Below are 13,412 nucleotides of genomic sequence, written 5' to 3'. Positions count from 1 at the left end.
AGTGGACTTTGGTTGCAAAATTCCATGCTGAAATGTGGGGAATTGGGAGAATTTTTCACTGATGCTTATGAATTTTCAATAGGCTTAAAAAATAAATAAATAAAAAACTGCTGTAGACACGAAGGGAGCTGAATTCACATTTGGAAAAAGTTAGAAACTGAGATATCTAAAATTGAGAGGTTGAAGGGACAAGCATTCCTAAGCTGTTACCACAAGACCAGGACAATGTTCAACCTTCCCATACTATGTTCCAAAAAGTATCTTGCAGGTCAGGTTAAACCTTGGCTCGGGAACCTGCTTAGCTTAATTTAGGCTCAGCTTCACTTTGGATGATGTTCTCAGTGTTTCCTTTTAATGGAATTCAGGGTGTTCTCTTGACTCCTTCAGGCTTCAGAAGCATCGTCTCCTTCCCTCTCTCAAAGCCCTGCTCACCAATAATCTCTGCTCCAAACATTTGCAGGGTCATTGTGACAGCATAAAGGCCTTGAACACTGACAGTTCCAGGAATCACGGAATATTGTCCTCCCCAAGAATTCTGGGAAACGTAGATCATGCCTCACAGAGCTATGATTCCCAGCACCCTTAGCCATCTATAGGAACCAGAGTCTTTTCAGGCAGAAAATGTACTTCACCTGCAAACTCCTACCACAACCCCACACTGTATGCCGTCACCTGAGTCCTTTTGTACTCAAATTTACCTGCCATATCTGCCCAGTAACACGGATAAGAAAGTCACCAGATTTAGCCAGGTGGGGCATGAGTCAACATTACCAGCTTATGTGGAATTAACCCAACAAACACTTTCCCTAATGCTGTCCTCCTTTAGTTTTTTGCCCCCCCCCCCAGTTTACTCTAAATGCTTTCCAAACCTCCTAGTAGTTGGTGTAAGAAGCATGAGCTAGACACCAGAACGAGAGACAAAATGAACTTTGAATTAATGTTTCGATCTATTAAAGGGACAATATGTACAGGAAGGAATGTGGATATTTATACTAGGGTCTTCATGGTACCTGATTAGAGTTTCTGAAGCCTCAGGAGACACTGTTGCTGACACCAGTCACCAAGTGTGTTCACCCTCTGGCCATCTTGCGTGGCGAGTTCCCACCTCCCCCACGGAAATAAAGACACAGGACACCAGTATTTTAGGTTAATGGGCAAAATTAGGCCACAACTTTATTGATTACAGGAATTGAGCGGTATTGGCTTAGGCATTGGTCCTATCGACTAACCGGCTTCAGCCTGATTGCTAGAAGACCGGCAAGGGTTAACCACCAGTAGGGGGAGTCCTTCTGATCTACATCAACTAGGAGCTCCCCCGGGGTCACCGATCAGGGGGGGGTGCCTTAGGCCCTCACCTCCATAAGCTTCATTTTATTTTTTAATAAAATTTTTATTAAGGTTTTTACATTACAAAAAATAAAGAAAAATAAAAAATAAAAAAATAAAAATTGTTAAAAACAATCAATCTTTCCATCTCCTTATTTTTCATTTACTTGTTTCTCGGACCTCCTCATCCCTCCCTTTTTTGTATTCCAAATCAAATTATTAATTCAACAATTTCTTTCCCTCTTTACGCTACCCAAATCTTATTTTTAAATTATTACAATCTTAAATTTTTACTTGTATAAACCCATTTTTTCATACTCTTTTAACCCATTACAGCTAGAAACCACTTAGTTCCAATCCAACATTATTCTAAAATTCATTAATTTTGCAATGTTTCTGTAAATAGTCTTTAAATTTCTTCCAGTCTTCTTCCACTGACTCTTCTCCCTGATCTCGGATCCTGCCGGTCATTTCCGCCAATTCCATATAGTCCATCACCTTCACCTGCCATTCTTCCAAAGTGGGTAAATCTTGTGTCTTCCAGTATTTTGCGATAAGTATTCTTGCTGGACCATAAAGAAGGCAGATCGCCGAAGAATTGATGCTTTTGAATTATGGTGCTGGAGGAGACTCTTGAGAGTCCCATGGACTGCAAGAAGATCCAACCTCTCCATTCTGAAGGAAATCAGCCCTGAGTGCTCACTGGAAGGACAGATCGTGAAGCTGAGCCTCCAATACTTTGGCCACCTCATGAGAAGAGAAGACTCCCTGGAAAAGACCCTGATGTCGGGAAAGATGGAGGGCACAAGGAGAAGGGGACGACAGAGGACAAGATGGTTGGATAGTGTCTTCAAAGCTACAAAAATGAGTCTGACCAAACTGCGGGAGGCAGTGGAAGACAGGAGCGCCTGGCGTGCTCTGGTCCATGGGGTCATGAAGAGTTGGACACGACTAAACGACTAAACGACAACATTCTTGCTGCTGTTGTGGCATACATAAAAAAGTTCTATCCTTCTTTAATTGGTCAACTATGCCCAGAAGAAAGGCCTCTGGTTTCTTCAAAGGGGTATATTTAAATACCTTTTTCAGTTCATTATATATCATCTCCCAGAAAGCCTTAATCCTTGGGCACGTCCACCAAAGGTGAAAGAATGTGCCTTCATTTTCTCTACATTTCCAACATTTATTATCAGGCAAATGATAAATTTTTGCAAGCTTGACTGGGGTCATGTACCACCTATAAATCATTTTCATAATATTCTCTCTTAGGGCATTACATGCCGTAAATTTCATACCGGTGTTCCACAACTGTTCCCAGTCAGCAAACATGATATTATGTCCAACATCTTGTGCCCATTTAATCATAGGAGATTTAACTGTTTCATCCTGAGTGTTCCATTTCAACAGCAAGTTATACATCCTTGACAAATTCTTAGTTTTGGGTTCTAACAATTCTGTTTCTAATTTTGATTTTTCCACCTGGAAGCCAATTTTCTTGTCCAAATTATATGCCTCCATTATTTGATAATAGTGAAGCCAGTCTCACACTTTATCTTTTAATCTCTCAAAACTCTGCAATTTCAATTTATCTCCTTCTTGTTTCAAAATTTCCCAATATTTCGGCCACTTGGCCTCCATATTGAGCTTTTTCTGAGCTTTCGCTTCCATCGGTGACAGCCACCTTGGGGTTTTATTTTCCAGTAAATCCAAACATTGAACAATGCTTTCCTAACAATATGGTTTTTAAATGCTTTATGCGCTTTGATCTTATCATACCACAGATATGCATGCCATCCAAATACTGGCCCTCACCTCCATAGGCTTCAGACAGGGACACGCCCCCCCGGAATCCTTTACCAGACTACCCTTCGATATGGGGGAAGGTGATGGTGCTTCCTCCCCCCACTCATCTGCCTATCAATACCCTTACCAATGCCTAACCGCCAATGCCGAGGAAGATGTTACGATTTGCTGCGAGGTAGGCGAAAAACCAAATGGCTGGTGCCAATTTGCCAAGTTGAAAAAAATCCTACCAGGCCCCTCGACGGCGACCAACCGAAGTCCATAGCAATGTCAAAGAGCCAAACCTAAAGGGTGGGAGGGTGGTGAAACCGGAGCAGCTGGGGCGCTGGAGCGGAGAAAGAAGGAACTCCTCCGGCGCGCCAGCCCTAAATAGCGCGGGCCACGCCTCCCGGGCCAGCCGATTGGCTGGCAAGGGACATGACGCGCCTGAGGATTCCCTGCTCTCGCGGGGACTGCAAGCCAGCCCCTGCACATGTGGGGGGAGGGCATGAAGCCCACAACCCCACCTCCTCTCCAGCTCGGAAGTGGCTTTCCCTAAATCCCCACGTTGGCCAGATAGTCCTGCACCCACTCCCACCCGGACCAGTGTGGATGAATGGACTTGATCCAGGCTCCTCTCAATTAAATAAGTTTTCTCTTCTCTCTCACCTCCCAAGACTGCTCAAGAAGGACTTCTGCTACACATGCTTGCAGGATATTTTAACGGTACAAGGCCTCAAACGTTCACAGTATATTTTCCCATCAAAGGATTTTGGGAAATGCAGTTTACCCCTCACAGAGCTACGATTCCCAGCTGTCTGACAGAGCCCATCGTTTTTAAAGGGGAAAACTGTGCTGTGAATGCGCTCGAAAGGTATGAAGTGTGTACCTCTGTGGCCAGGATAACACATGCTCCAAATATTACGCTAAAGGAGCATGAATGATTCAGGAAACACCCCAAGTCCCATTAAGAGGAACATGAAGAATATCCAAGATGAAGTTGCGGAAAAACAAAGCTAAACAGCTTCCTGAGCAAAGGGGTGGCTGACATGAAAGGTAATTTATTGGAACATGTTACATTTAGTCCTCCTAGTGGTGCAGCAAGAAAGCTGCAAGCGCATTAAGTTCCTAGACATTAGTGCATGGGTAGGCAAACTAAGGCCCGGGGGCCGGATCTGGCCCAATTGCCTTCTAGATCCGGCCCGTGGATGGTCCAAGAATCAGCCTGCTTTTACATGAGTGGAATGTGTCCTTTTATTTTACATGCATCTCTGGGTTATTTGTGGGGCCTGCCTGGCGTTTTTACATGAGTAGAATGTGTGCTTTTATTTGAAATGCATCTCTGGGTTGTTTGTGGGGCATAGGAATTTGTTCATTTTTCCCCTTCAAAATATAGTCCGGCCCCCCACAAGGTCTGAGGGACAGTGGACCGGCCCCCTGCTGAAAAAGTTTGCTGTGACCTCTGCATTAGCACATAGAATCGTGGGATTTTGGAGTTGGAAGGGACCCCAAAAGCCATCTAGTCCAGCCCCCCAGGGAATCTCAACACATAGTTCCGCCGTCCAATCTTAAACCATACAGGACCCAGCTTAGCTTTGCAAAGTAATTAATTGGTTGGGGACCTGCATCACAAATTCATAAAAGGTAAAGGACCCCTGACAGTTAAGTCCAGTCGCAAACAACTCTGGGGTTGCAGCGCTCATCTAGCTTTACAGGCCGAGGGAGCCGGCGTTTGTCCGCAGACAGTTTTTCCGGGTCATGTGGCCAGCATGACTAAGCCGGAGCAATACCTACTTATCTACTTGCACTTTTTGGGGTGCTTTCGAACTGCTAGGTTGGCAGGAGCAGGGACTAAGCAACGGGAGCTCACCCCGTCATGGGGATTCAAACCGCCGACCTCCTGATCGGCAAGTCTTAGGCTCAGTGGTTTAGACCACAGCACCACCCGCGTCCCCACAAATTCATACAAATGTGCAATTGGAAGGCTGGTGTTTTTCCAGTTCTCATACCATTTTTGGAAACTGAATCTGAATCTGTTGAATGGTCTCTTTAAATTTGAAGGTTCATTATTGTTTCACAAGATGTGTATGTCTTTAAGGGCCAGAGTAAATAACGTGACCTAATTTTACAGCTGTGAAGCAGTGTAGCAGGTGGTAATTAAGCTGTTGGGTATGGTATTTTACATGGGTTCTCTCTGTGCTTTGAAGAAAATATGTTGGCATGGGGTCACTAATTTGACTACCTTTACCCCACCTAGATTCACTTGATGTTCCTAGCAATTCAGATGCAACTTGACTCCAATGTTATGTGTTTGGATTAATTACTGTCATGTCAACATCCTCCTTTGCTTAGCAAGCCATTTTGGGGTGGTTTTTTTGCTTGGCCTTTGCATGATGTTCTTCATGTTCCTTCTAATGGAATTTGGTGAGTTTTATTGTCTCCCTGAATAAGAATAATGGTAATAATTATTTTAATTTTGTTTTTTTCTACCCCATCCTCTGATTGGGTCGCCTCAGTCACTCTGGGCAGCTTCCAGCATATACAGAAACATAATAGAACATCAAGGGATGTGGGTGGCGTTGTGGGTTAAACCACAGAGCCTAGGACTTGCCAATCAGAAGGTCAGCGGTTTGAATCCCCGCGACGGGATGAGCTCCTGTTGCTCGGTCGCTGCTCCTGCCAACCTAGCAGTTCGAAAGCATGTCAAAGTGCAAGTAGATAAATAGGTACCGCTCCAGCAGGAAGGTAAACGGCATTTCTGTTCCCTGCTCTGGTTCGCCAGAAGCGGCTTAGTCATCTGGCCACATGACCCAGAAGCTGTACGCTGGCTCCCTTGACCGATAAAGTGAGATGAGCACCACAACCCCAGAGTCGGCCACGACTGGACCTAATGGTCAGGGGTCCCTTTACCTTAAGAGAACATCAAACATTAAAAACATCCCTATAGCCTTCAGATATCTTCTAAATTCAGACAGTTCTGTATTTCCTTGACATCTGATGGGGGGGCATTCCACAGGGCGGGAATATTATAATAATAATTTCTTAATATCCCACCCATCTTGCTGGGTTTCCCCAGCCACTCTGGGTGGCTTACAATATATATAAAAACGCAACAAAGCCTGAACTTCAGACCTTGTGGGGGGCCGGACTATATAGTGAGAAAAAAGAAAAAAGAACCCCTATGCCCCACAAATAACCCAGAGATGCATTTTAAATAGAAGACACATTCTACTCATGTAAAAACATGCTGATTCCCGGGCCGGATTTAGAAGGCAATTGGGCCGGATCTGGCCCCCGGGCCTTACTTTGCCTACCCATGGTTTTACCTATCGGTGCGCCCATCCTGTTTTCTCCTCTCACTAAACTGCGGAACTCCCTCCCACAGGAGACAGTGAAGGCCACCAATTTGAATGGCTTTGAAAGGCGATGAGGCAGTTTTGTGGAGGATAATAAGGCTATCAATGGCTCCTGGCCATGGAGCCTTCCCTCTCCCTCCTCTGCATTCTGCCTCTGGGTACCCGCTGCTGAGAAATGCAGGTAAGCCTTTGCTTGGATGGAGGGAAGGTTGTAGCCTCTGCCTGCCCCTCCTCATTAAGGGTATCCTCTTTAAGGGAGCCAGGTGTGTGTGGATCCTGTCCAATGCCTGTCCCCCCCCTCACAGTGCTACAATTCCCAGGGCCCTTAAAGATCTACAGTGCCTAATAATAATAATAATAATAATAATAATAATAATAATAATTTATTCATAGCCCACCCATCAGGCTGGGTTTCCCCAGCCACTCTGAGCGGCTTCCAACAAAAGATTAAAATACAATAATTCATCAAATATTAAAACCTTCCCTAAACAGAATTCTGTGAAGGGGGGAAAGTGCTTTAAATGTGTTTCAACAATGAAGTTTGTCTGTAGCCGTGATGCTCCACATATGATGCTTCAGAAGCATGAAGGCTTAAGAAAAACCCCAAATCCCATTAAGAGGAACACGAAGAACTTCCAAGATGAAGCTGAGCCAAAAGAAAGCAAAGCAGTTTCCTGAGCCAAGAAGTCGCCTGACATGAAAGATTGCATCTTACAACAAATTGTACAAAATCTTACAACAAATTGTATTAAGAAATTATTATTATTATATTCCTGCCCTGTGGAATGCCCTCCCAACAGATGTACAAATTGGGTTACATGGTCTGGGAGAGTGGCCAGGGGCATTCTGGTAAAGTCTACACTTGACTGAGGTGGGGTATACTTAGCCAAATTAGTGACACCATTCCAAACTGTTGCCCAAAAAGTCCAGAGAGAAACTGTATAAAAGGCTTTTCCACCAGGTCCTTGAAACATCTTCTCTCTCCTGTCACTCGGCTTCTCCATCACTTGGTAAGTTGTCTTGAACTGAATTTCTTCTTAGAGGAGAGAAGGAAGGAACTGTTTGATTATGGAAAAGAAGATAGCAGCCGTGGTCCTGAGTGATTTTGCAAAACCTTGCCTAGTGTCCCTGTTCCCTGTCTTTCTGGAGAAAACTGCTCTGGCCATGGTCAGACCAACTGCCCCTGTTGCATCTCGACTGGATTTTTGAGGCTCACTCTACGCAGGGCTGCCTTGTTCCAGCCACACTGACTCTTTCTTGCATGATGCAGGTCTGGCAGAGCCAGATGCTCCCCTGAAACACTGGAAAGGGAAACCTTCTTTCTGGTGAAGAGAGGTGGGGAACCTCTGGCCCTCCAGACATTGCCAAACTACAGCCCTCGTCTCCTCTGCTTCCTGCAGCTGTTGAGATTTGTAGTTCAGATTCAAAGCGTTCCCCATTCTTGCTTGAGGGACAACACTCTGCTAGATGAACCCATGGTCAGACGCATTAAAAGGAGCTCCCTGTCTTCTGAATGTAATGCTGAATGTTGGAAGGGGTATTGCTGGCTACCAGCCACCATGATTATGCTTTCCCCTCCACAATTTCTCTTTTGCCTGATCAAGCCAGCTCTTCTTAGGTTCTTTTTAAAATTGTTGTTTAACCTGTCACACATCCCTTTCCCTTGCGTCCCAGGGCAGGCTACAACATTAAACAATTATTTCTTTGGTAATCCACATCTTTCTGAAAGTATCCTTGAAAATGTTCTCATTTCAGGTACTCCAAGACTCCTCCAAGATGTCCACTGTCATCATGGGATCCACCCCTATGGTGCTGATGATGCCAGGTTTGAGACCAATTACCCTTCCTTTACTTTTGCAAATATTCGTCGATGACGTCATGATGTTTTGAGGATTTGCTTCTGCTGCTTAATTGGATATCCCAGATGTTCTCATATTTAGAAGAAAATGCAGTTTTAATGTCACTCAGAATATGGACCCTAGAATAGCCCACGTTCCCCATCCTAAAGGAAAGCCCCCAGCTGAAAACTGAAATAAGAAACCTGGAGATGGTTCGTCATCTCGGAGGCCAGCCAGGTCTCTGAGATGACAGGGATGCCATCTTTTCAGACATCCGTAGCCGCCCACACATCACCTTTGCTCTGTCCCACCTTACTCTTTCCTTACACATTTTCCTTCTAGCTCTGCTGACTGTGTATCTTTCCTCGTTTTGTGCCAAGCAACCCTCAAGAGCTGCACATCTTCCATGAGGATTCCCGTCTGGGGCCCTTTTTAGCCGGCTGGGCCAGGGTAAAGGGAAGGATGAGATGCATTCCCTATGCAACCGTGAGATGAATTTTTACAGAGCCCCTGGGAAGGCAGCTCAGTCTGCAGGACTGTAGGAAGGTCCGTTAATTGGGGAGAAGGAGTTTGACCAGAATGAGGGATCAGAAAGGGGTGGCAGGCAGGACGCAGGCTTGTCACGGAGAAACAGGCGCCCCCTTTGCAGCTGGAATCAGACAAAGCTGCCCAGATGCACAGACAGCAGAAAATTTGTTTTGCGGGTATCATCCTTAAAAGCTTGCCACTGTGCGTGTCAACTGTCGGGACATTTCCATAGCTTCTGTTCAGTTATGAACCTGCTCCCTTGCTCATTTATCCTGGAATCTGGACTTCTGAGCTTGTGTTAATAGCCTGAATAAAGATGCTTTTCTTCCTTCCTTCCTCCTTTTTAAAAAAGCGTTTATTAATTTTCCAATAAGAACATCCAATTAACAAATCAAATCCAATAAAAGTAAAAAACTTAAATAAAAAAGTCCAATTGTCTTCCAAATTGTAGTCTTAATTTTTTTGACTTCCCACGGTCTGAATTCCAAAGCGTTTTCCACATCGTCATAGTCCTGCCTCTTGTCGCCAGTGTTTTCACAATTCCATATCACGATTTTATCCACATTTCTTCCTTTCAAGCAAGAGTCATGGCGTGTTTTGGGATGGGAGCCCAACGTCAGCCTTGTCTCCAGTCCTCCCAGTCCTCCCTGGAGACGCTGCTGGGGGTTGATCTTCTGTTTGCAAGACATGCGCTCTGCCAATGGAGTTTGATGCTCCTACTCATCGGGGGTGGTTTCCCTTGTTAATTGGTTGGTGCACTCATTAGCGCTTCTGAGGCATGATATAGCAAGGTTATGCTTAAAATTCTACAAGGCAGGCTTAAGCAGTATGTGGACCGAGAACTCCCAGAAGTGCAAGCTGGATTTCGAAGGGGCAGAGGAACCAGAAACCAAATTGCAGACATGCGCTGGATTATTGAGAAAGCTAGAGAGTTCCAGAAAGACATCTACTTCTGCTTCATTGAATAAGCAAAAGCATTTGACTGTGTTGACCACAGCAAACTATGGCAAGTTCTTAAAGAAATGGGAGTGCCTGATCACCTCATCTGTCTCCTGAGAAATCTCTATGTGGGACAAGAAGCTACAGTTAGAACTGGATATGGAACAACTGACTGGTTCAAAATTGGGAAAGGAGTACGGCAAGGCTGTATATTGTCTCCCTGCTTATTTAACTTATATGCAGAATTCATCATGCGAAAGGCTGGGCTGGATGAATCCCAAGCCGGAATTAAGATCGCCGGAAGAAATATCAACAACCTCAGATATGCAGATGACACAACCTTGATGGCAGAAAGTGAGGAGGAATTAAAGAACCTTTTATTGAGGGTGAAAGAGGAGAGTGCAAAATATGGTCTGAAGCTCAATATCAAAAAAACGAAGATCATGGTCACTGGTCCCATCACCTCCTGGCAAATAGAAGGGGAAGAAATGGAGGCAGTGAGAGATTTTACTTTCTTGGGCTCCATGATCACTGCAGATGGTGACAGGAGTCATGAAATTAAAAGACGCCTGCTTCTTGGGAGAAAAGCAATGACAAACCTAGACAGCATCTTAAAAAGCAGAGACATCACCTTGCCGACAAAGGTCCGTATAGTTAAAGCTATGGTTTGCCCAGTGGTGATGTATAGAAGTGAGCTGGACCATAAAGAAGGCTGATCGCCGAAGAATGGATGCTTTTGAATTCTGGTGCTGGAGGAGACTTTGGAGAGTCCCCTGGACTGCAAGAAGATCAAACCTCTCAATTCTGAAGGAAATCAGGTCTAAGTGTTCTTAAAAATTGGGTCGGTATGGAAAGTGTCTCCTGAAAGCGGACAGTTCAAAAAATATGGGAAACCCCAAGACCTGGGAAATACTGCTGGCCTCACACTCTGAGGCTGATCAGTTGCTTCTAAATTATCAACTCATGGTTTGGGGATTAATTAGGGTTGCCGTATTCCCCAAAGTGAAAATCTGGACAGAGCTGTTGAACTGCTTTTTTCAAAGCTGTTGTTGAGGTGTTTCTTGTTTGTTTCTTGTTTTTTTTTGAACACCTGGAAAAGCTCTGGGGCTTTATTATTACTATTATTAAACTTGCCATAAGTCTAGATTTTCCTGAACATTCAGCAAGAATCTGCCCAATGACATTTTGCTTAGCGATTCCCGGACGTATGGCAGCCCTAGAATAAGAAGGCAGCAAAAATGGATTATGCAAGTCCATGTGGTCATGAAAACACATATGCTTTGAGCCTGGAAGGATACATACCTACTGATTTAATATTAATTTATTCATTTCATGAGATTACCATACTGCTGAATTATAATTAAAAAATTAATAAAGCCAGAGGGGACAAGGGTTATCAAGCGAATGGCTGCTACTTGAAATCTTCCGTTTTCCCTCCCCCCCTTTTTTTACCTCAGGAAGGTCGCCACCAGAGGCAACATGGCTGCCCAGCCTCCTTTTTACCCCCTCAGTGCCTCATATCAGACACGTGGCAGAAGGCTGACTCCTCTATTCTTCGATCAAATAAAACACATATAGTTTGGGGTTGTGGTTGTTTTCTGAGGCATGGAGAACAACAGCAGCAAAAATTAAACAAGGGTCCATAGTGGTGGTGGCATTTATCAAACAAATGGCTCCCACTTTGTAGCACCCTGCTTGTGGTTAACGCTTAGCTGGAATGAAATATTCAACGCAGCAATAGAGAAATTAAAATAATAATTTATTTGTCAGACAAATAAATGAGAGGCACAGTGGTATATGGTTACCAAGCTCTGGCCTGGCCTGCTGCCATTATGGCCAGCACTTATATTCCCTCAGCCCAGCCTCCTTGCTCCTCCTTTGGCTGCCTCTGTCCAATCAGCCTGGTTGAAATTCCTATTGGCTGTTTGCTAGAACCAATCACAAAAGATACACCCATTTCCTTTTGCCTTTTATGGGAAACAAAAAGCTATATATTCTTCTATCTATAAATGATGAATAAGTAGTCATATATCTTACATTTGTCTCAACAAGGAACCTTAATTACCAGCTCACCTCTTGCCCTCCTTGCCCTATTGCCCTCCAAAACAGATGGTTAATAGTTTTAAATTTTTATCTTAAACAGATGTCAGAGATCTTGAGTTTATCATTGAAAGATCTCCTTCTTTTGGAGGTCTTTAAACAAAAGCCTGACAACCATATGTCAGGAGTGCTCGATGGCGTCTCCTGTCTGGCAGGGAGCTGGGCTCGTTTGCCCCTCTGGTCTCCTACAGCAATATGACCCTATGAAATAAGAATTTAACATTTCTTTCTTTCTAGATCCTTTGCATAATTACATTTAAGCTAATATATTTCATACATTATCATAGATAGCTTTTTAGAAGAATAAACCTTCTCAAAGTAAAAAGGAACAGTTTACAGCCTCAAAATAAAATAGGAAGAAAAACCTCTTCTTCTGTTTACACTCCCCTTCCAGCCAAGCCAGCTGCTTTTCCATTTGCTCATGGCCTTTTAACCTTAGGAAGATATGGCTCATTTTACTATTTACCAACTCTTAATTTGTAGGGTCAGTGTAACCTTGCTCTCAGCCTGTAATTCCCTTTTTACGACTTTGAGAATTGTTTTCTGCTATAAATCAGGGGGCCCCCTTGTCCAGGAGGATAAACATCTTGCCAAAGTACTTAGGCAGCTGGTCTTCTGCCTGGCATAAAACATTTGAAAATCTTTAAGCTCATTTTAAAATACAGATCCTGATCAAAATATAGCCTGGATAAAAATGCAGGCTATGATTAGATGCCTCAACTTCAAATCCTCCTGCAAAAAAATCGAGCCTCTTCTGTTTTCCCTCTTCCCCCCATTTTTTTTACCTCAGCAATGTCAGCCCACAAAAGTGTGGCTGCTCCAGCCTACATTTTCCCCCTCAGTCCTTCAGAGGAGCCATATGAGAGGGAAAATGATGGCTCCCCTCGGCCTTTTTGGTCCCTGAAATGAGCCACTTCCCCTCACAAGAGGGGAAGAGCGCTGCCCTTCCTCTTCACCCTGTTCTCATCTTGGTGCAGTCCTTTGCCACACACCAACCCTTGTGCGAGTGGGAGAAGCAGGCGGCCATTTTCCTCAGGCTTGGAGCCACTATTCCTCTCCATGTAACATTGCCGTGGGGTTTCAGAGCGGTTCTCTATTTGCCACTGAAGGAGCGACAAGAGAATTTTAGGAAACAGCTCTCTAGTCCCTTTGGCAAACGGCTGAGGCCCAGAGCCTTTCCTTTACAGTGGATTTACAGGGTGAAGAGGAAGGGCAGCGCTCTGCTACTCATACCCAGGAGTTGCTGTTTACCATTATGGAAATCGGCGGGGGGCGAAACGGCATTTTCTCATCCCACTGGAATGCCACCCCAGTTCTTAATCAAGACAACCACCACCCTGTGTTACTGGGATTCCCCTCCAGAGAAAAGAGGAAACAATTTTCACAAAACGTAATTAAACTGCGGAACTCACTCCCACAGGAGACAGCTTAAAGATCTAGAGTGTGTAATAATAATAATAATAATAATAATAATAATAATAATAATAATAATAATAATTTATTTATACCCCACCCATCCGGCTGGGTTTCCCCAGCCACTCTG

The 13,412-nt window shown here is 44.3% G+C and overlaps 1 long non-coding RNA gene across 1 annotated transcript in view; it reads right to left on the bottom strand.

Annotated features, from left to right (window-relative positions):
* Positions 1-11,287, bottom strand: part of LOC309358749 — a 129,280-nt gene extending 117,993 nt beyond the window's left edge. The window contains exon 1 of the long non-coding RNA XR_014163553.1: positions 11,222-11,287. This is a non-coding gene — a long non-coding RNA (uncharacterized lncRNA). The remainder of the gene's footprint in view (positions 1-11,221) is intronic.
* Positions 11,288-13,412: the final 2,125 nt, after the last annotated feature.

Source organism: Podarcis melisellensis, assembly GCF_964234715.1.
Source record: "Podarcis melisellensis genome assembly, chromosome: 16".
NCBI lineage: Eukaryota > Metazoa > Chordata > Lepidosauria > Squamata > Lacertidae > Podarcis > Podarcis melisellensis.
This window is presented reverse-complemented; position numbering and strand designations above follow the sequence as displayed.